Below are 20,947 nucleotides of genomic sequence, written 5' to 3' on the forward strand. Positions count from 1 at the left end.
GAGGACTGTAGATTCACCATATTCCACCCTGCAGCGTCAAGCTCATTACCGATAGGCCTGGATGATGGAACTGCCCACACTATTTGAATGGCCCCCTCCTCACGAACATGTATAATTGAATTTGTATGAATGAAGTGGGTATATAATGAGACTCTGCTGCATTTGACTCTAGAGCTCAAGAAAGACATTTAATTCAGAGCGTAAGTCTTTTGCAGTGAACAGCCTATGGGTGCTAGTCAATCCTGTAAAATGAAAGCACTGTGAAAGGCCCCGGATGGCAAAAACTGGACCCTATGCTCGGTTACAGCAAGGAGCCCGGTGGCGGGTGGTGCTGCCATTCTCATGTGGCGATTAAAGAAGAAACTGGACACATTCACCCTGCCATTTTGATCTGGGAGATATTTTGCCTGGGTTCTTGAGAAAGAGAAACTTGCTAAAAATAAAAAACACAAAACAAAACTGACAACCCCTGAAACTACACACATTAAAATTTGTTACAGATGATTTTAAAAAAAAAGAAAAACCTGAAGAACCACTCTTAAAAGTAACGTCGGCTGGGCACGGTGGCTCACGCCTGTAATCCCAGCACTTTGGGAGGCTGAGGCGGGTGGATTTCCTTAAGTCAGGAGTTCGAGACCAGCCTGGCCAACATGGTGAAACCCCGTTTCTACTAAAAATGCAAAAATTGGCTGTGTGTGGTGGTGTGCGCCTGTAATCCCAGCTACTCAGGAAGCTGAGGCGGGAGAATCCCTGGAATCCAGGACGGGGAGGTAGCAGTGAGCCGAGATCGCGCCACTGCACTCTAGCCTCGGCAACCCAGCCAGACTCTGTCTCAAAAAAAAAAAAAAAAAAAAAAAAAAACGAACACTGAGGCCAGGCAGAGTGGCTCACACCCGTAACCTAAACACTTTGAGAAGCCAAGGCTGGCAGATTGCTTGAGACGAGGAGTTTGAGCTCAGCCTGGCCAACATGGTGAAACCTCGTCTCTACTAAAAATGCAAAAAGTAGCCAGGTGTGGTGGTGTGTGCTTGTAATCCCACCTACTCAGGAGGCTGAAGCACAAGAATCTCTTGAGTCCAGGAGGTGGAGGTTGCAGGGGGCTGAGATCACACCATTGCACTTGAGCTTGGGTCACAGGATGAGACTCTGTCTCAAAAAAAAAAAAAAAAAAAAGAAAAGAAAAAGAAAAGAAAAGAAAAAAAAGTAGCATTGGAAACTGCAAAAATTGACCCAGGAAAAAGGAAAACTGAATAAAAATGATCAACTCAAATAAGTCTGACAAAATGAAACCACATGCAGTATGCAGTAAAATTTCCTTATTAACTAAAAAACAATTAATGGAAGAATCAAATGTTCTTTATAAATAAACTCAGGAAAATCAGACTGAAAATCAAGGCTGGATCCACAAAATAGATAAAATTGATAAATTAATAGAAAGTCAAGATGGCACAAGCTATAATTGGTAAAATTTGGAATGACTCAAATCCTTGTGGTGAAATTTGTACAGAAATACTTAATTCTGAACATTTTCTGTACAGAAAATAGATTACATTGCTAGGAAATTGGTCAATGAATTAAACTTGCAACTGTTTTGCAAGTCCTGCTAACAAATTTGAAGATAAAAGCTTCAGATACTGAATGACTCTTTACAAAATAATTATTTGAGTATATGCTTCCAAATAATGAAAAGAGAATCCAGAAAAGCAGGATGCATGGAATCCAAGACACTGTGTCCTTAACCCAAGAGTGCCATAAAAGGTTTCAGGTCAACCACACATCAATAGGCCTCAGAAGCAACTGCTCAACCACCATGGCACATGTATAACTATGTAACAGACCTGCACGTTCTGCATGTGGATCCCAGAACTTAAAAGTTAATTTTAAAAAGAAGAAGAAGAAGAAGAAGCAATTGTTCCAACTAAATAGAAAAGTCAGAGAATCCTGGGAAAAATCTTTAAAGTATAAAGAAAATTTTATGTAACAAAGAATATGTTTAAGAAAATGGTTTTTCCACATGTTAAAAGAAAGGCAATGAGAAATTCCATCAAAATTGGAATTTGAAGACATACTTCAAAAGTCATGGTTTATAGGTAAAGCCAATTAAATTATTTGAGCCCTGATACCATGCCATTTTGACGGGAACCTTAGTAAGGACCATCCTTCAATATAATAGAAAAAATAAGAAAATTCATTTGACCTTGACACTTAGAATGTGCAGAAGAGAGTCAGTAATATCAGCATCCATGTCTTTACCTTTATTATGGGTCCAAGAATAGCAGCTACAAAATCATTAGATAATTCAGGTTATTAGTTTTTAATTCTCACAATCCTAAAGATAAAGCAGAATTAATTATAAGTATATAATAGAATACAAATGCTAAAAAGGTTATAAAATTTTACTGCAAGCTGGAGTTGGAGAGAAAATGTGAAGGGAAGATTAAGGATATCAATTTTCTCACCCTAAATACTTGGAGAGTCAAGACACTCTATGAAATTGGTCAAACCTTACAAGAATAAGTTTATTCTGGCCGGGCTCAGTGGCTTGCACCTGTAATCCCAGCACTTTGGGAGGCTGAGGTGGGCAGATCATGAGGTCAGGAGTTCGAGATCTGACCAACATGGTAAAACCCTGTCTCCACTAAAAACACAAAAATTAGCTGGGTGTGGTGATGTGTGCCTAAAATCTCAGCTACTTGGGAGGTTGAGGCAGGAGAATTGCTTGAACCCAGGAGGTGGAGGCTGCAGTGAGCAGAGATCTCGCCATTGTACTCCAGAGCAAGACTCCATCTCAAAAGAAAAAAAAAATAAGTTTATTCCTTAAAATTACACAGATAAGTACAAAACCAAATTTTAAATACAGATAACAAAGACTGGAAGAATCATGTGGAGCACAGAAGGATTACCATCAGTAAGCTAAATTCCTCATCTCCCATAGGAACAATTCAAAAACTTCTACTCAAACTTGATAAATCAAGAAATAGTACTATAAGCTAAGTCCCAGGGCATAGAAGTTCAAAGAAAAAAAAATAACATAAAACTTGAAAAAGTTTAAATAAAAAAAGAGAGACAATGACCTGAATTTAAAACTAAAATGGTTAACAGTGGGACTGAGCATAGGTAGAGGTGAAAGTGGAGACATTTTACTTTTCATGTTCTATCCTTCTCGACATTTTCTCCTTCTTAGCTATTTGAATTATGTGCTTGTGTTGCTTTTATAGGATTGCAAAAGGATTGTGGAAATCCTTCCGGGGATCAAAACATCTTCTGATTCCAACTACAGAAACAAGATACCGGGCACAATCACAGGCTCCAAATCCCCTTGGGCCATGAAGGAAACAAGCATCATCTCAACTTGCAGGAGTCTTAAACTGGGAGGCCGGCCACACGCGGTTACAACTTGACAGAGCCTGGGAGAGCAGTGAAGAGGCCCTGCAAGACCTGCCTGAGCCAAGGGGCCAGTCTTGCAGGGTGGCCCCGGGCCGCCTGGCACAGGGAACTCTGCAACTGCTCCTCCAAGGACTGGCCCACTCCCGCCGAATAGGCAGAAAGCAAACACCTAGGAGAGAGGACTAAGGCCTCACTTTCCAAAGCTGCAGGCTTTATAGGAGCATAGAGGCCTGACCTCCCATGGTTCATTCATCCATGCACTGGGCGCTGGGGATGCAAAGGGATGTTAAACTCCAGCCTTATTCCAATCTGGGGGGACCAGGTGAAGAAATGTTGGAGGATGGAACCACGCATGTGTACAGCTGCACCAGGGGCAATCACTGGGTGCTGTGGGAGCCCCGAGGGAGGCATGGTGATGAGGAATTAGAAGTCGTTTCACTAGGAGGAGAGAGGGAGGTGGCCTGGCTAGTGGGCAACGTAGTGTGAAAGTGCTGAGGGTTGCACACGGGCTCCTGGCTCTTATTTATTAATTTCCCTGTCGTTATAACAGTCACATAGCTTCACTGTGCCCTCCAGCTCACTCTCCACCCTTCTCCACCCTGCTCAGTGAGGCGAAGCTGACCCACACCTAGTTCCCCGTGGGATCTCTCACACGCTGGCTTACGGTTGGGTTTGGCTGGTAAGAGGCATGCAGCTAGTGACTCAGAAAATGGTGGGAGAGTGAGGGCAGGGATTTCTCCCCGGCTCTCCCGTGTTGGCGGCCATGGGCCACAGTGCCTGTGAGGTGACCCATCCAAAGGGCTCATACCTCCCTTCCCTCACCTCTTCTGATGTGGGGTGTAACGGCACCTCACTCTTACCAACCCGAGAAATGCACAGTCACCTGCTTCTGTTAACGGTACTCTGTCCATACCTTCGTAAAAAGTGCCTTTAATAAAATATCCTCAGAATGTCCAATTTGAGCATGCCATCTGTTTCCTGCTGGGGCCCTGGCTGATAGAGTCATTCATTAAATACGATTTAGAAAACAATTAGAGGAAATGATTACCCACAAGCCATAGCCATCTGATACACGCGAGCTTTAACATTTTGGTGTATTTCTTTGCAGTAGTCTCTTTGTCCATATATTTCACATAACTGGCATTGTCCTGTATAACAATTTTAAATGGTGACTTTTTCACTAAACCCTGTAACAAAAACATTTTTTATAAAGATAGCTATTATTTCATAGTGTCTATGCTGTTCCAGGTGAAATTTGGGGTGTGTTGACGTATATTATCTCATTTAACCTTCAAAACAATTTTATAAGGTAAATATTATCCTTGGGGGTTACTGAAAGAAATGTTCATCTAGAATTAAGGTGAATTATGTATGGCCTTCTCTTAAAGGTCAAAGGCCTTAACCTTATACCTTCCTTGCCTGGTGTTTTGAGTTTTCTCTTTAGGCAAAGAGCAAACTGATGCCTTGATTCTCCTACTTTATTCTAACCAGTAAAGGAAATCTCAAGAGGTTGGTAACTGCTCATCTGGAACATTTCAGCATAAATCTGGTCCATACAATCTGGAATGCCAGAGGTCCACACTGAGGTTAATAAGAGCTATGAACGATGGGCTAAACAAAGGGGCAATGCTTTCAATGAATTATCTTTCAGAATTTCCCCAGAAATCTACAAGGTGGGGATGAGTACATCATCCCCATTTTGCAGAAGACCATAGGTCTTACAGAAATGGAGAAAACTTGCCTATGCTCACATAAGTGCTGGAAAATCTCAAGCCAAAGCAATCCCATTCCAGGCCTTGTACTCTTAGCCACCCTGGAATACAATTCCACAACGTGCCTATTTCTTTGTGCTTATAACTAAGATATCCGCAAGGAGGGATGAGAAGGGAGTCAAGAGGAGAAAGCTTCACGAGCCTCCAGCTGGGCTGGGCTGCGTCTGTGGCAGCCTCACTCTGTGTGACTTGCCTCCCAGGACCTCAGCCCCGCCACCTCCTCATTCTTATGTCAGTCCTACAGGCATTCCACCGGCCCCACCATGACACTCTTGTCCACCACCCAAGCCAAGCAGCTTAATGGTAGACGTGCCCTACAGAAAGCCCCCCTTGCTCGCTTTAGGTAGTAACCTGAACAAGTTCTTAACTTTGGTGACACATAATCCGTGTTTACTAATGTAAGTTACCAAAAAAAAAAAAAGATATGTCCTTCCCTCTTCATAGATTCCATAAGAAAATCAAAAAGTCAATGAACATGTTCAGAGTTTAATGAAATTGATCTCAATTCAAAGTCAACCCCAAGATTAATTTGCTAGCTCTTCAGTAAAGAAGCCATGCATGTCAATTAAATAAGTTGATTAAGTAAATTGGCAACAGGGAATTCAAAAAATATTTGGAGGATTTTTACCATCACCTCAGATGGAGTCAAGAAATGACCTCTTCTAGCAAAGTCCAGTTGCTGACATAAAGTCCAGGGTTGCAAGCACCTATTAGGCCAAGCCGGCTCTCTCCTGTCCCTGAGAGCCCAAGACCTTTCAATGCATGTGACAGCAGGGAGAACAACCTGATGGACCCCACAAGCTGAGCCACGTATCTCCTACCCGCTCTCTGCTTCTAATTTGATCGGGAAATAATCACAAAAGGCCTGTACTCCACCCTGATGAGAAAAACAAACCAAGTTCCAAGTGGCAGGTCCCAGACATGAAAGAACAGAAGAGGCCTGCCCCCAGCCCAGAGGACTTACCTGACCTCCCGGTACGGTGGCTCCAGGCAGCAGTCCCAGCAATACTTCTTGAAGCCCTCCACGGAGCAAGTCTCTCAGCAGAGTTTGAGCTCCTGCTCCTGGCAGCCGCCTGGAGTCCTTCTGGGAGGAGCGGTTTGGAAACTGGGTGGAGAGTGTAGAGGAAGGCGAGTGGGAAGGGAGCCAAAGTGATTTTAAAGAATTGTGTAGGAAACCCTGTAACCGGAGAAGTGACTGAGAGGGTACTTACATTTATACTTTGGAAGCATCTGCCTTTAATCAGTGCTTAATCTAACTCTGCAGAAAGCATCATTAATAAAGAAACAGGTTGTTGTTTTTTTCTGTGGCCTCATCCAAGTGGGTGAGGGAATACAGAAAAGTCTATGTGAAAAGCCATGTTGTGCTTCTGCACTGAGCTTAAGCTGCAGGCTTCCGAATCCACGGTTCTGGGGTCTCACCCCAGACAGGACCCACTGAGGCCCTCACAACCCTGGAATTGCTCACAGGGTGTCCATTCAGTATCTCCTCCTTCCTCTTCTCTTGTGCCATCAACCTTGGGGTTCAGACCTTGAAAAATACTTATGCATGCTTATGTGGTGGCCATAGGGGTGCCAAGAAGAACTTTCAGTCATCCAGGCAACTCCACAGCAGACCTGTCACTAACCCAAAACTCCCCCAAGTAAGCTCTTCGTTTTGAGTTGTTTTTCTTTTTAATTCCTGGGGAAGATTTGACTCTACCTGGGAATTGTCACACTGAAAGCTATTTCCAGCCATGGTCACCTTCAGGAGACTGGCTAACAGTCAGCTGAGATAAAGCGTGCAGGATGAGGGTTTTTCTAGGAAGCAGGTGCTTAAGGGAGTGCAGGATGGGAATCACAGGACATTTTGGTGCCACCAGAAGGGGCACTGCGTAGCTGCAATGCTCCCGCCTTCTCACTGCATTTCCCAATCACGAAATTGCTGCTGCTCCTGTGAAGCCTTTCTTTTTCTTCTTTTTGTTTTCCATGTGATAAAGTATTTATTGGAGTCTTAAGAATCGCAATTTGGAAGACACAGATTTGACTAGAAGTCGACTTGTGTTCCGAAGAGAGGGAGGGGAGGCTTTTTAAAAGGAGGCTGAGGGCTTCCTGGGTATGGTGGTGCACACCTGAAATCCCAGCACTTTGAGAGGCTAAGGCAGGAGAATCACGGGAGCCCTGGAAGTGAAGGCTGCAGTTTTTAGGAATATGCCACTTTACTCCACCCTAGGTGACAGAACAAGACCCTGTCCCTAAAAAAATAATTTAAAAAAAAAAAAAGGGAAGCTGAGGATGACTGTGCAAGTTGTTTTGAAAGAAAATATCACTGGTAGAGGCAGCTGGCTTAGTATGTGAGATCACTAGTTGTTTCTGTTCAGAAGTTGCAGCTCTGGTAAAATTCAGCTGCTTTCCAGAACATTGCCATCAAGCCTGTTTGGCCCAACCCACAAGTTCTAGGCAAGTTTCTTCGGGTTTTTGTTGTTGCTGTTGTTTAAAAAGTTGCAGGTCATCAGTCCTCCCTAGAATGGCCTCCTGACTTCACTTTAGAGATCTGAACCAGAGGAACACCATTTTGTGTATCACATTTCACATAACAAAGGAAGTTAGCATTTGTTATATATCATTATTATCATTACAGATCATTCATTCATTACAAAACAAATACATAATTTGAGATAGAAGTATTTTACAAAAAAGACGAAGCAAGGTAAGAGGAGAGAGTAGGAAAGACTGCACATTTTATTGCTATAAAATATTTTCACATTTATGGGTACATTTGATTTTGTTGCATGCATAGTGTGTAGCGATCAAGTCAGGGTATCTGGGCCGGTATCCATCACCTTGAATATTTATTATTTGTATGTGCTGGGAACATTTCAAGTTCTCTCTTCTAGCTACTTCAAAATATAGAATGCATTGTTGTTTACTGTAGTCATCCTACTCTGCAATTGAACATTAGAACTTATGCCTTCTACCTAACTGTATGTGATACCTACTGACCAATCTGTCACATATCCCCCATCCTCCACATCCTTCCCATTCTTGGTATCTATGATTCTCCTTTGCTTCTGTGAAGCGTTTCATGACCATGTTTGTGCGGTGCATACTTTCATGATTGGTTCAACACTGTTTCAAAATTATTTTAGATATTGCCTTTGTATTTTGGTTTGGGTTCCCGCAGAAGCATTAGACAAGCACCTCAATGTGAGAGTTTATTTGGAAAGTGATGACAGGAAGCAGGAATGAAGGAGTGAGGAATGGAAAGCTGAGAAGGAAAAACCAATAAAGGGCGTGCACTTGAGATGATTACTGATACGGCCAACTGTGGCTCAGCTTCTCTAGAGACCTTCGGAGGAACCGCGTAGAATGTACTTGAACATTAGGAGGCAGAAGCATTTATCCTTTGGCTCACATTCCCTGTTGTCAGAGATGTCATGGTAACCAGCCTCTAAGGCAGCCCAGTGATCCATTTCTCGTGATACTCACTTTCTCATGTGGTTCTATCCCAAATTGGACAGGGCTGACGTGTATAACCAACAGGACATTGGAGAAGTGACAACGTGTAATTCCTGAGGCTCAGTCATAAAGGGCATTGCATGTTCTGTCTTGCTGACTTGGATTGCTCATTCTGGAGGAAGCCAGTTGCCATGCTGTGAGGACACTCAATCAGCCCTATGGAGATTCCACGTGGGGAGCATCTGAGGCCTCTTGCCAGTAGCAGCACCAACTTCCTAGCCCTATGAGTAAGTTGTCTTACAAGCAGACCCTCTTCTCTCAGGGGTTCCTTTCCCTCCCATCTCCAAATCCCTGGACTATGCTTGTTTATGGGCAGAGAGTGTGCCTATGGCTTTGAAGAAAGCACTGAGACAGAAAAGCCAAGTGAAGCAAAGCAGGCCCTTGAGATGTGATGCTGTCAGTATGGAAGGGAACGTCTGCCACAGCTTTAGCTGGAATCAGAGGTGGGCTGCTGGAGTGTGGCAGGGAAGCCACAAGCACCTGCTAGACTAAGCCACTTCTTAAAAGGTGATTCCTGAATGTTCTTATTTCCCCTCCCCAGGGCTCACCAAAGGGCTACTCGCACATGCCAGTATTCAGCAAAGGTACCAACGCCTAGCTCAGGAGAGCTGCTGCATCACAACAGTGAAAACTGCTCCATCCTCTGACTTCTACTATTCATTCCTTGTACCTAAGTATTTAGTTCACTTTGCTTCCAATTCTAATATAGAGTGTTGAGGATTCTTTTGGAACAGAACTTTAACTCTAGCTAGTATAATCATAAAAGAAATCTTATTGGCAGACAACAGGGGCGTCACACAGACTTCGAGGGGAGAGAAGCTTCTGACCCTCATGGAATAGAAACGAAGAATGAAGATGTGTAGGGAATTCGGGAGGTCTATGTGTCCTTGTCTCTTGAGTTGTTGCTGGTCTACAGCCTCTGTGCTCTCAGTGTTCACTGGTTTTCTCTGATCAGAGTACTTCTGACAGAAAATGGTCACTCTCAACCACCATGTTCACATGCCGCGCTCTCTCATTCCCAGATACAAAGTTCCTAGGGAACGGACTGAGTGGCCCCACCTGGCTCAGGGGCCTGATTCTGAACCTCAACAGAGGCCAAGGAGATGGAGGTCAGGCAGCTGCCCCTGCTGACCTGATGGACCAGGGAGAAGCAATCCCTAAAGAAACCCCCAATGGCGATAGCAACACTACAGCAATGCTTTAAGGATTAAATGAGGCAGTATGTCAAAGCTTCCCTTCATACATTCTGAAATGTTATACAAAGGTACAACTTTATTCTTATTTGGGAACCAGTAGAGTGTACAGGGAAAATACACTGCCTCACACACACACACATGCACACACACAGAAGCACACATACACATATGCACACACACACACACGCACACATACATGTATGCACACATACACGCATGCACACATACACGCATGCACACACACAAGCACACACACGTATGCATACATACATACATGTGCGCGCGCACAAGCACACACACGTGTGCACACACGTGTGTGCACACAAGCACAAATACACATATGCACACACACGTGCACACAAAGCACATGTAAACATATACACACATACACATGTACGCACACATAAGGACACATACACATGCACACATATGTGCAGACACATGCATGCACGTGCCCATGCATACACAAACACAAGCACACACATACACACACATGCACACTCATGCACACACACATACGATACAGAATCAAAGAGATGGCCTGAGGCCTGCCTTGTTCTGCCACCTAATAACTGTGTGATCTCCTTTTGAACTTTCTGAGCCTCAGTTTCTTCATCTAGAAAATGGCACTGATAACATCTATTGCATAAAGTTTTTGTGTATTTCACTGATCAGCAGATAATACTTTATAAACTGTAAAGTGTATGTGAAAATAAATGCATATGGTTGTGTTAACAGTGTTTATATATGTGGCCTCCCACTAGCCACCACGTCCCTACCCCACACACAGATATAAATACATACACACTCCAAATTCTTTATACCCATCACAGCCCCTACCTGCCACATTTAAGCCCCGAGGAGTAGCTGCAGTGGCTTGCTGACTTATTTGTGCAGGAGGTTGCAGGAAGAGGTGGCTGGAGGGAGGGAGAGAAGGAGCAGGCAGGCAGGCAGGCAGGCACGCTGCCAGACCGAGGCTGGGATAGGTGGCCAAGTCTATATGGAGGCCCAGCGAAGGGACTGGCTGGAAGTCAAAAAGGATATAATTAACTTAAGAATCACCATAAACTTGTTGCCACTCTTAATAGGTTTCAAATATTTTCTCAATTTACCCTGGCTTCATTCTTCTTGGTTTGCCCTTACTGGGGAGGAAAGAGGAGAAACGTTTTAAAGGGGCGGCAACACCACCAAGCACATTAAAGGGAGGAACAGGTCTAAGCTTTGAACAAAATCTCAGCGGCCTGCTGTGACATCGGATGCCTGTATGGCCCCGTCCTTAGGGAACACAGGGACTGAGGGAGCTGAGCTGTAGTGACAGGAAGAAACACACATGCCTGGCTTGGCTGTGAAGCTGCCATCCTGGCCCTGTGGTCCAGGGGCTGCAGTTGACTGTCCTTTGAACAGAGCCAAGGGAGTACTGCCTCGTGATGCCCCCTGTGTTTGGTCATTTCAGCTTGCTTTGTTTTTTCCTGACTAGGCAGAAAGTGCATGTTAGTATTTCTGGAACAAATTTAAAAGCTTCTGGAAATGAACTCACAATGTGCATAAGAAAAGAGACAGTGTCTGATAACTGAAGTTCAAGTTCAGAAGCAGCACGATTGGATGTCACAGGATCAGCTCCTCACTCTACCTTAAGTTAACTGCTTAATGCCAAAGCCTAGTCTTAAGAAGGCTCAGTTCTCTCTTCTCTAAAGTTGAATACAACCCCCACTCCCAGTCTACCTCCCACATAAGGTGGCCCAATCAAAACCTTCAGGCTTGCCCACCCCTGTGGCCATCTTTTGAATGCTCCCTTCTAGATGTTAGCTGCCCACCTCTCTGCTGTCACCTGTATCCACTTCTGCTGCCCCTGGCTTCTAGTCTCCCAAAGAGCCTGCTCTCAGGAAGGCTTTAGTGAGCACCGTAGACCTCACCGATGTTTCTGAAGGGGAGAGAGCAGAGTGCGGTTATACTGCACAGCCCAGAGCAAGAAGGGGGATCTCTCTTGGCCTTCCCTAACACTACTGGACCCTCTATTGTATCTATTCAGCTCAATTTCCTGCCATCTTTCCTCTCAGGAATGAAACAAATTTTGACACCGTTTCCAATCTTAAAAGATCCACCCCCACTCTGCAATTTTTGCATGCGTGCCCTTGGGATCTTACTGTCCATCTCAACCAATTTACCTGGGTATTTCTTATAAACAAATAATATGTCCTTTCCAAAAGAAATTTTGGTAAAGAAATACATCCCCAGCTCATTAGATTGCCATAATTTGGAATTAAAGGTAACTTTCTCTTTCAGTTTGCTGTCAATTTTGTATTTAATCTTAGAAATTAAAAATAGATACTGGAAATCTTAATGTTTGGGTTGAGGCCTGGCCTTTCAGACACTATTCAAGAGGCCTTGAGGTGAGTGTGTGTGCCTGTTCATAGATGCCTGGGGAGCCAGACCCTCAGGGTCCCTGCTCAGCTCACTCTCCTGGATCATCTGTGACCCATGCTATGGGGAGTCCAGACTGTTAGCCTCTAGGCTCCTTGGACACCAGCAAGACCCCTTCCCAATGACACCCAGCATGATACTGCCATCTGAGAAGAGGTCAGCACCGTGGGCCGTGAGCACACCCTGACCATGAAGCCTTCCATGTGCCCCCAGAGCTTTGGGATCTTGCTCAAAGGAGGGGCATGTATGGCTGCTCTTTCAGCCCCTCTGAAAGCCCGGATTTCCTGATCTCCCAATCCCTGGACCCATCTTCCACCATCAGGAGCTTAACAGGCTTTGAAGTTGAGGCAGAGCTGCTACCAGAGCGCCAGTAGAGGGTCCAGTGTCTCACAGCCTTAGCGACTCAAAGCTATAGACCCTGCTGCTGTGGCCCAAGTCCAGAGACCTAAGTGTCTGAGGTATGTCCCTGAGAGCTCAGGTCTGCATTCACACTCACCCGTACACTTAAACACACACACATTTTTTCTTTTCTTTTTTTATTTTTCAAGAGACATGGTCTCTCTCTGCTGACCAGGCTGGAGCTCAGTGGCACAATAATAGCTCTCTGCAGCCTTGACCTCCTGAGCTCACACACACATACACAGAGTTCAACAGAAAAGACATGTGAAACCTAAAATGTCACTGAGGCCACCACCTAATTTCTTCCGGACAGTTGGACTCCCTTTACTCTAGAGATAAGGAAAGAGAGACTCAGAACAGGTGATCTCAAAGCAGAGACAGAAGAGCAAGCAGGCAAGTGGGCACTGGTCTGGCTAAGGCTCACCTCTCTGTCCCCATCTCACCTGCCCTCACGCCAGAGGCTGACTCCACAGCCACATCTGTGCTCCTGCTGGACCCCTGTATGAGCTGCCCTCTTCTTTCCTTTCCAAATTCATACCAACATTCAGAACTGGCTCAAGTTCTCTTCTTCCAGGGAGCTTTTCTCACAGGAAGACCTGACCTCTCTTGGGTCCAGCAGCCCAGCCAATGGCGTTGACAAATACTCTGAGCACCTTCCTCCCTGCCTGCTTCTTGGTGAATGAGCCTCATCTCCTGGGTGGGCTGAAAGCTGGTCCAGGGCAAACACTATCCTACTCTCTGTATGTCTCTACACCTAGCCTGGAGTTCATGCTTGTAAATTAACATTCAATTCCTTATTAACTGGGACAAAAGATGTTAGATGGGAGAAGGCTCAGCTGCTTCCAGAAAGATACTTGTGTTTCAAAGCTTAAGGAAGGCAGGAGGCAGGAGGAAGGAGGGAGGCAGAGAGGGAGGGAGGGGGAAGAGGCACTCACTAAAAGCTTATGGAATACACAGAAGAGCTGAGCATCAGAACAAAGACTCATTTAAAAGGGAAAAGGAAACACTAGATGGCTGTTAATGGTAAACTGAATATGATAAATTATTTCTTAAATTACTTGGTTTCACTCCTTGTTGTTATGTACAGTTAATTGGAGGGAACAAAATGCTGCTGTAGAGAAGAGCTCTGGTCCCTAGCAGGCTTGAGTCATTGGCAGCCCAGTAGCCCAAGGAACAGAGAATCAGAAGCAAGCTGAGTGACCGGAGGTCACCTAAAGGATGCCCCAGACTCTGAACACCAACCAGGCCCCAGCTGTCTCACACCCAAAAGAAAGCCAGGTGGCCCGAACAGCCGATTTAATCTCAGTTCAAAAACTTCAGTTGTGACTTTTTTCCCTTATGTTTTATATATATGTATACATACACATATATGTGTACACACACACACACAGACTGAGACACACTGAGGTACTTGAGTTTTTATCAAAATATAAAGCACTTAGTGAAGAAAGAGGTCAAAGGAGACATACAGAAATGAGTAAGACAGTTTCTGCCTTCACTTACTTGGGAAGACAGATACAAGTACATTGACTTTATTGTGGGCTGCATAGAAAAAAAAAGTCTAACATTTCATTAAACACAAAGAATCTGCTAGGGTTTGGGATTTTACTAATAATCCTGTGGCCAAAGGGAGAAGAGGCAGGCAAAGTGAGCCTGGTAACACTGTCAGCAAAGAAAAGAAACCTAGGAACATGTAGAGCTATGTTACGCACCCGGATTTCACACAAAATGTTTACATGAAAATTAATTAGTGAGGCTTGGAGAGTTTCAGTTATATTGTATAGGAGACAAGATTAAAATGTAATCTCACATGTCTACAAGATAGATTAATACTACTATCAAAAGGATTTTTGTAATTGTAGAAAAAGAGAGTTATAAGATACAGCACAGGTGTGAGTTTGAAGACCACGTCACTTTCCCCAAATACATACTTAAATTTACATTTAATCTTATGTTTAGAAACTATTCTCAACCTTCAGTTTTATCACAAGAAAATGTTTTTAATCGCTATGCTTGTTTGAATAAATTTTTGAATAAGTAAATGTTATCTCAGGAGAAAAAGCTTTTTCACAAGTCTGTTAATTAGAGGCTCACAGTCTCTTCTTGCAGTCAGAAGTCAACAGCAACACCATATAAATTGTGTTGAGATACACACACACACACACACGTGTGTGCATATATATACATATATAATTATATATAGCAAAATCAAAATGCTAACAAAGAAAGGAGTATGAGACAATGATTTTTATATTTAAAAACTATGATGCTTAAAAAAGAGCCTAGAATCAGAGTTCTATCAGGATAGTTGAATAATTCTTACAAGTGAAACAACTAAAATATTGAATAAAATATGAAAAGCTTAAAAATTAAAACATTTAAAAAGCTCTGATGATTTAAGGACTCTAAAGACAAATATAAAACAGAAACCTCTGGGTACAAGAGAGTGCTGGAAGCAGCTTTGACCTGAAGGATCTGTGCCCCACCCTGAAGATCTTAGGCTTCCGCTTGGATGACTGCATAGGGCTGAGGCAGGACAGGAAGCCTGGGGACCATCTAAAGTAGAATATTTTAAAGGAGTTCATTGTGTAAAGCTGGAACATCAAAGGGATCCACCTACAGTGTAAGGTGGACAAGAAATAAAATCTCTCTTTAGAGGGAGGCTGGCAGACACCAATATAATTTCTTTCTGAAGGACTCCCACCATGGCCCAGACCTCAGGCAATTCTCATAAATAAGATTTTAGTAAAAATATCAGCTTACAATCAAAATCACAAAACATACAGGGAAATAAGTCACTGTGAGTGAGAGCCAAAGTAACAGTCAACACAAAGGCTTAGGAACCGGAATTAACACACAGAAAATGTGAAAACTAATAGAAAAGCCAAAAAATATGAGGATACAAGAGATCATAAAGAATGATCTTAGAAAACTTCAAAATGAAAGAACAGAATTTCCAGAAGTGAAAATATTTAGCAACTGGCATTTAGAAATGTAATGTACAAGTTAAACAGATTAGATATATATGAAGAAAAAGTTAGTAAACTAAAAAGTAAATATAACAAAATTAAACTGAAACACAGCATAGAACACAAAATGATACAAAATAAGTAAGAAGGGTTGGGACATGAAGAATTAAGAGGGCCTAACTCAAGTCTAATTGAATATCAAAAAGGAAATAATAGAAAAAATAAGAAAAACAATATTTGTAGTATATAATAATGGAGAAATTTCCAGAATTATTAGGAAATGCCAATCTTCAAATCTAAGAAGCTCAATAAATCCACAATGAAATAATATTTTAAATCAATAACTACATGCAAAATAGAAAAATTTCAAAATATCAAAGGTAACTAGATTCCGAAATCTGCCATAGAGAAAATACAGATTGTGACCAATGAATGGCTATTTAATTCTTGGCTGACACCTCAATATCAATAAAGCAATACAGAAATCAGTAGAGTAAAATGTCCAATGTATTGAGAGAGAAAAAAACCCCAAAACTGTCAACCTAAACTTGTATGCTTATAAATACTCTTTCAAAAACAGCAGTAAAATATAGACGATTTCAGGCAAAATCATCAAAAGATCCTCACTGAAGAAAACCATAAAAAATATACTTCAAGCAGAAGAAAAATTTTCCAAATGGTAAGTCTGAGATACATGAAGGGATGGTGAGTAAAAACATAGGTGAATATGAATAGGAGAACAGCTAAGCAAACTCTGACTGTGAAGTTAATAATAACACTAGCAATAGTAATAATGTCTACTTCCAGGGGTGAGAAGGTAAGCGGGAAATAAAATATGGCATAACAAAGCATCTAAGTTGAGAGAAGCTAACAGGAATTAAAGCATTCTCAGACCCTTATACTGTCTTATTCAGCGGGATTCATATATGGATTGGTTTCTGTTTAGGGCAGGCATGTTAAAACAACTTGCTAAAGAAATTGAGCAATTTGTTCAACTTCTTTAGCAACTTAAGTAGTTCAAGTAGACTTAGAGTGGATAAGTTTTTCCAAACAAGTTGAGAAGGAAATTGTAGTAAGCAAAGGAAAATAAGAATAAAGATTGTTGGACATTATGTAAAGTGAAATAATCCAGTCACAAAAAGATAAATATTATATGATTCCATTTATGTGAAATGCCTAGAATAGCCCAATTCATAGAGACAGAAAGTAAAATGGTAGTATCCAGGGGTCGGGAGGAGAGGAGGAAAGGGAGATGTTTAACGGGTATAGAGTTTCATTTGGGAAGCTGAAAAGGTTCTGGAGATTGATCTAACAACCATGTGAATGTACTTAACACTATTGAATGGTTCACTTAAAAATGGTAGAGATGGTAAATTTTATGTTAGGCGTATTTAGCACAATATTTTAAAAGGAAGAAAGAGTGGAAATTGTTAGAATTTTTTAACCCTAAAATGCAATATATAGAGAAAACACATAATAAGCATAAGATAGTATAAATATATCTTAACATATTAGTAATCACTTTAACGTTCAATAGACTTAGCTCTCCAGTTTCAAACAGTGTTATCATATTGGATTCAAAATGACAACCCAGTTACATGCTTGTTATGAGACAAAATTAAAATAAAAGACAGAAATATTGAAAGTCAAAGAACAGAAATATATTTACTGTCATACACCAAGTTTCCATACTTATGAGGACTGTTTCTTAGTTTTCACACAATACCTCTACCCACGCCACCCACAAGACACTTTTGAATGCAGCAAACTTAAGGCCGGGGAGATGATGGCAGAAATTACATTACAGAAATACAAACAATTTCAAATCAAATATGGATAGAGCGTTTATACTCTAAAAATCTGAGTTTAGAAAAGTTCCAAAACCTGAAACAATTTGAACACTGATATGACATTCAAAGAAAATGCTCACTGAAACATTTAGGATTTCATATTTTCAGATTAGGAATGCTCGACTGGTCTGCAAATATTCTAAAATCTTTAAAAACCTGAAATCCAAGGTACTTCTTGTCCCAAGTATTTTGGATAAGGGACACTCAACCTGTATCGCACACTTGATCTTAGCAGTTCGTGGTCTCCCCACTCCAAAGCTCCAGGCATCATATAATCTCACTGGCTTCTCCCTTTGCCCTGCCCCTCTCTCCCCCACACTTACACCCAGGAATTCTAATTCTTCTTGCTCATCATGCCCAGCAATCCAGGTTTCTCCAGCCCCGCTACCCAAACTCAGTCAATATCCAAATCCATGTAGACACTTGGAATACTGACAGGCATTTTACTTAATAAGAACCTCCTTTCTCAGAAGGTAGTGATTTATTATTACATGTAGAATTAGAAGCAATCAGAAGAATGTTTTCATATCAAATACTGCTCAGAGTGTGCCTCATTCCAGAGCAGTAGTTTGTAAACTGCAGTGAGCATCAAACTTCTGAAAAGCTTCTCTGCAAATCCTCTTAATCAGACCTACTGTGGATTTGGATCCACAAGCATCTCTGTTAAGCAAATGAGAAAACAAAAAGAAATTACTGTTGCTGAGGAGGTTGTGATCACTCAAAAAAAAAAAAAAAAAAAAAAGAAGAAGAAGAAGAAGAAGAAAGAGTATGTTTCCGCTTCACTCTTGGTTTCCTAGTCCAGCCCTCCTGATTTGTCTGAAATGTTACCATGGTTTCCTCTCTGGCCAGCTGGCCTGCTGCTCCTCCTCCCCTTCCACTGGCCCTGTACATGTCACTTACAAGATCCAGGGCTGCTCAGAAGACGTGGAGGGCTCTCCATTCATGCTGGGTAAGAATTACATCACGTCAACAAGTCATTTCACCCCTCTGTGCCTCAGTTCCTTCATCTGTAAATTGTAGATGGTGATAATTTGTAGGCAGTCATGAGGTTGATATAAGAACGAAGAGTCAATATTTGAAAAGCCTTTAGAACATCGCTTGATACATCACAAGTGCTCAACAAATATGAGCCATTACCACTGATAGTGTTGTTTGTGTTTTCTCTTGTTTTAATCACAACTCTTTACTCCGCAAGTAAAGCTGCAGAATATGGCCCTACTGCACCTGCCTTTCCGGACTCACTTCCCACTGAGACCGAGACTGGAACATCTCCAACCCTGACAATATGCCTTGGAGCTTCCCCTTCTGCACGTAGCTTACTCTGTAATTTCCACTGGGAATGTGTGTTTTTTGTCTTACATATTGATTAATCAGCAGATAAGCCATTTTCGTAAAGGCATAACTCGAGTTCACCTCCTCCATGGACTTTTCTCTTCTTGCCACCATCCTAGATTAAATCTGCATCGCCTCTCACCAGGAATAGTTGGGTAGTCAGACCACCTTCAGCCTCTCCCCACCAATATTACTATTCTCAATGCTTCCAGAAAATTATCTTCCTTTTAGAAGAATATACATTCACTGACTGTCTGTGATGTGCCAAGCACTGTTAGGATCTTCTGCAATATTTTATTACTCACTGCAACTACCCACATGCAGCAGGTATTACTATCCCCATTTTACAGACAAGAAAATTAACGCTCAATGCGAAGATCACTGAGCTGATGGTGGAGAGGCCAGGATCCATGACCCTACTGCGTCCTCCAACACCCACACTCCCTCCACCACAGTCATCTCTGCTCCGGGTTTGCCATTTTTGCCAGTTCTGCTCATCACCTGTGTAACTATTAACTTACCATTTTTATTTATATCAAGTCAATTTTTATTCTTAAATATATTCTTTTTAAAATCTGTATGTATGTCATTCCTGTCCATTAAAAATGAATAACACTTTTCCCAGACACAGTGGTTCACACCTGTAATCCCAGCGCTTTGGGAGGCCCAGGTGGGTGGATCATTAGAAGTCAAGAGTTTAAGACCAACCTGGCCAACATGGTGAAACCCCATCTCTACTAAAAAGATAAAAATTAGCCGGGCGTGGTGGCATGGGCCTGCTCAGCTACTTGGGAGGCTGAGGCAGGAGAATCGCTTGAGCCCAGGAAGTGGAAGTTGTGGTGAGCTTAATTCCTGCCACTGCACTCTAGTCAGGGTGACAAGAGTGAGACCCTGTCTCCCCCAAAATTATTAATTAATTTAAAAATGAGTAACACTCTCCATAAACACAAAGTAATATAAAGTGAAGATAATAGGATGTGATTAAATTGAAACATAAGCAAAGATAAAGAAACGCTCCCTAATATGCTCTATAGGGCCAGTGTGCTTCAGCCCTGTCCCCTCCAGCCTCAACCCCTCCACTCCCGCCTTGCCCTTCCACAGCAGCCTTCTTTCTGTCCCTAGAGCTTGTCATGCTACTGCTACAGGGCATTTTCACATGCTATTCCCTGACCTAGAACCCTCTTCCCCACCATTTTCACTTACCTCCTTCCAGGCTTGCAAGTGTCAGCCTCAGGAAACCTTTAAAGACCTTCTAATTGGGCCAAAGCCTCTATCTCAGGCCTCAGGGCACTGTGGGTCTCTCCTTCATATAGCACTTTTCCCAGGGGTAGTTTTGCATTTGTTTATAAAATTGATTAGCCTCTGTTATGTAAATTCCACCAGGGATATAACTATTCCTGGTTTTGCTTATCATTGAATTTCCAGAATTTAGCATGGTGCCTGATACACTGTAGGCATTTAATAGTATTTGTTAAATGAATGAAAGAGTGAAAGGGCGACTGAATGGTTCCCAGATTTTTGAAACATAAGTAGTAAAGTGCAATTCCTTGTGGATGTAACTTTTTCTTCTCTACTCAACACCTGTGCTTCTAACTTGATTATGCGGCATGAGAAATACTGTAGGCTTTCTCCAGTGAGGTCATCATGGCTTCCTTTCACCAAGGAGGCACAGCTGGGTGTGGGGCTCACCAGCTTTTTCTGCGCTTTCTGAATCTTCTGAGTCCTCCAGATACTGCCATCTCCATGATCCATTCTTTGCAGATCTGTGTCATGATATTCACACAAGACTGTGACAGATAGGCAGGGGCTTCCACATGGAAAAATAGAGATAGAACTGAGGAGGTTTAAAACCGCCTTCCATGATTCTTTCAGACTTCGCCTTTCATAAAACACCAAAATATTTGATCATTTCTGTCATGTCCGCATAGTGTTTCCCCAAAATCTCCGTCTCCACTGCCAATCTCTAGGCCATGCTCTCGTCCCTGGCGTCTCGACCATTCTAGCAGACCCTTCCAGCCCTTGTCTTCTCCAGTGGATTCTCTAACAGGCACAGTCCTAAATTCATATATGGGCAGGTTGCCTCTTAGCTGAAAAACTCAGAAGTCTCCCAAATCCCACTTCCCCAC

The 20,947-nt window shown here is 42.4% G+C and overlaps 1 protein-coding gene across 3 annotated transcripts in view; it reads right to left on the reverse strand.

Annotated features, from left to right (window-relative positions):
* The window catches only part of SCN11A (sodium voltage-gated channel alpha subunit 11), a 178,316-nt gene that overhangs the window by 95,134 nt on the left and 62,235 nt on the right, over positions 1 to 20,947 (reverse strand). For 2 of the 3 annotated variants that reach the window (XM_074406053.1, XM_074406052.1), the window contains one exon: positions 6,124 to 6,264. The exons of the other annotated variant lie outside the window; for it this stretch is intronic. The gene's annotated coding sequence lies outside the window, so the exon portion shown is untranslated. The remainder of the gene's footprint in view (positions 1 to 6,123; positions 6,265 to 20,947) is intronic. 3 annotated transcript variants of the gene reach the window in all.

Source organism: Saimiri boliviensis, chromosome 9, assembly GCF_048565385.1.
Source record: "Saimiri boliviensis isolate mSaiBol1 chromosome 9, mSaiBol1.pri, whole genome shotgun sequence".
NCBI classification, from domain to species: Eukaryota; Metazoa; Chordata; class Mammalia; order Primates; family Cebidae; genus Saimiri; species Saimiri boliviensis.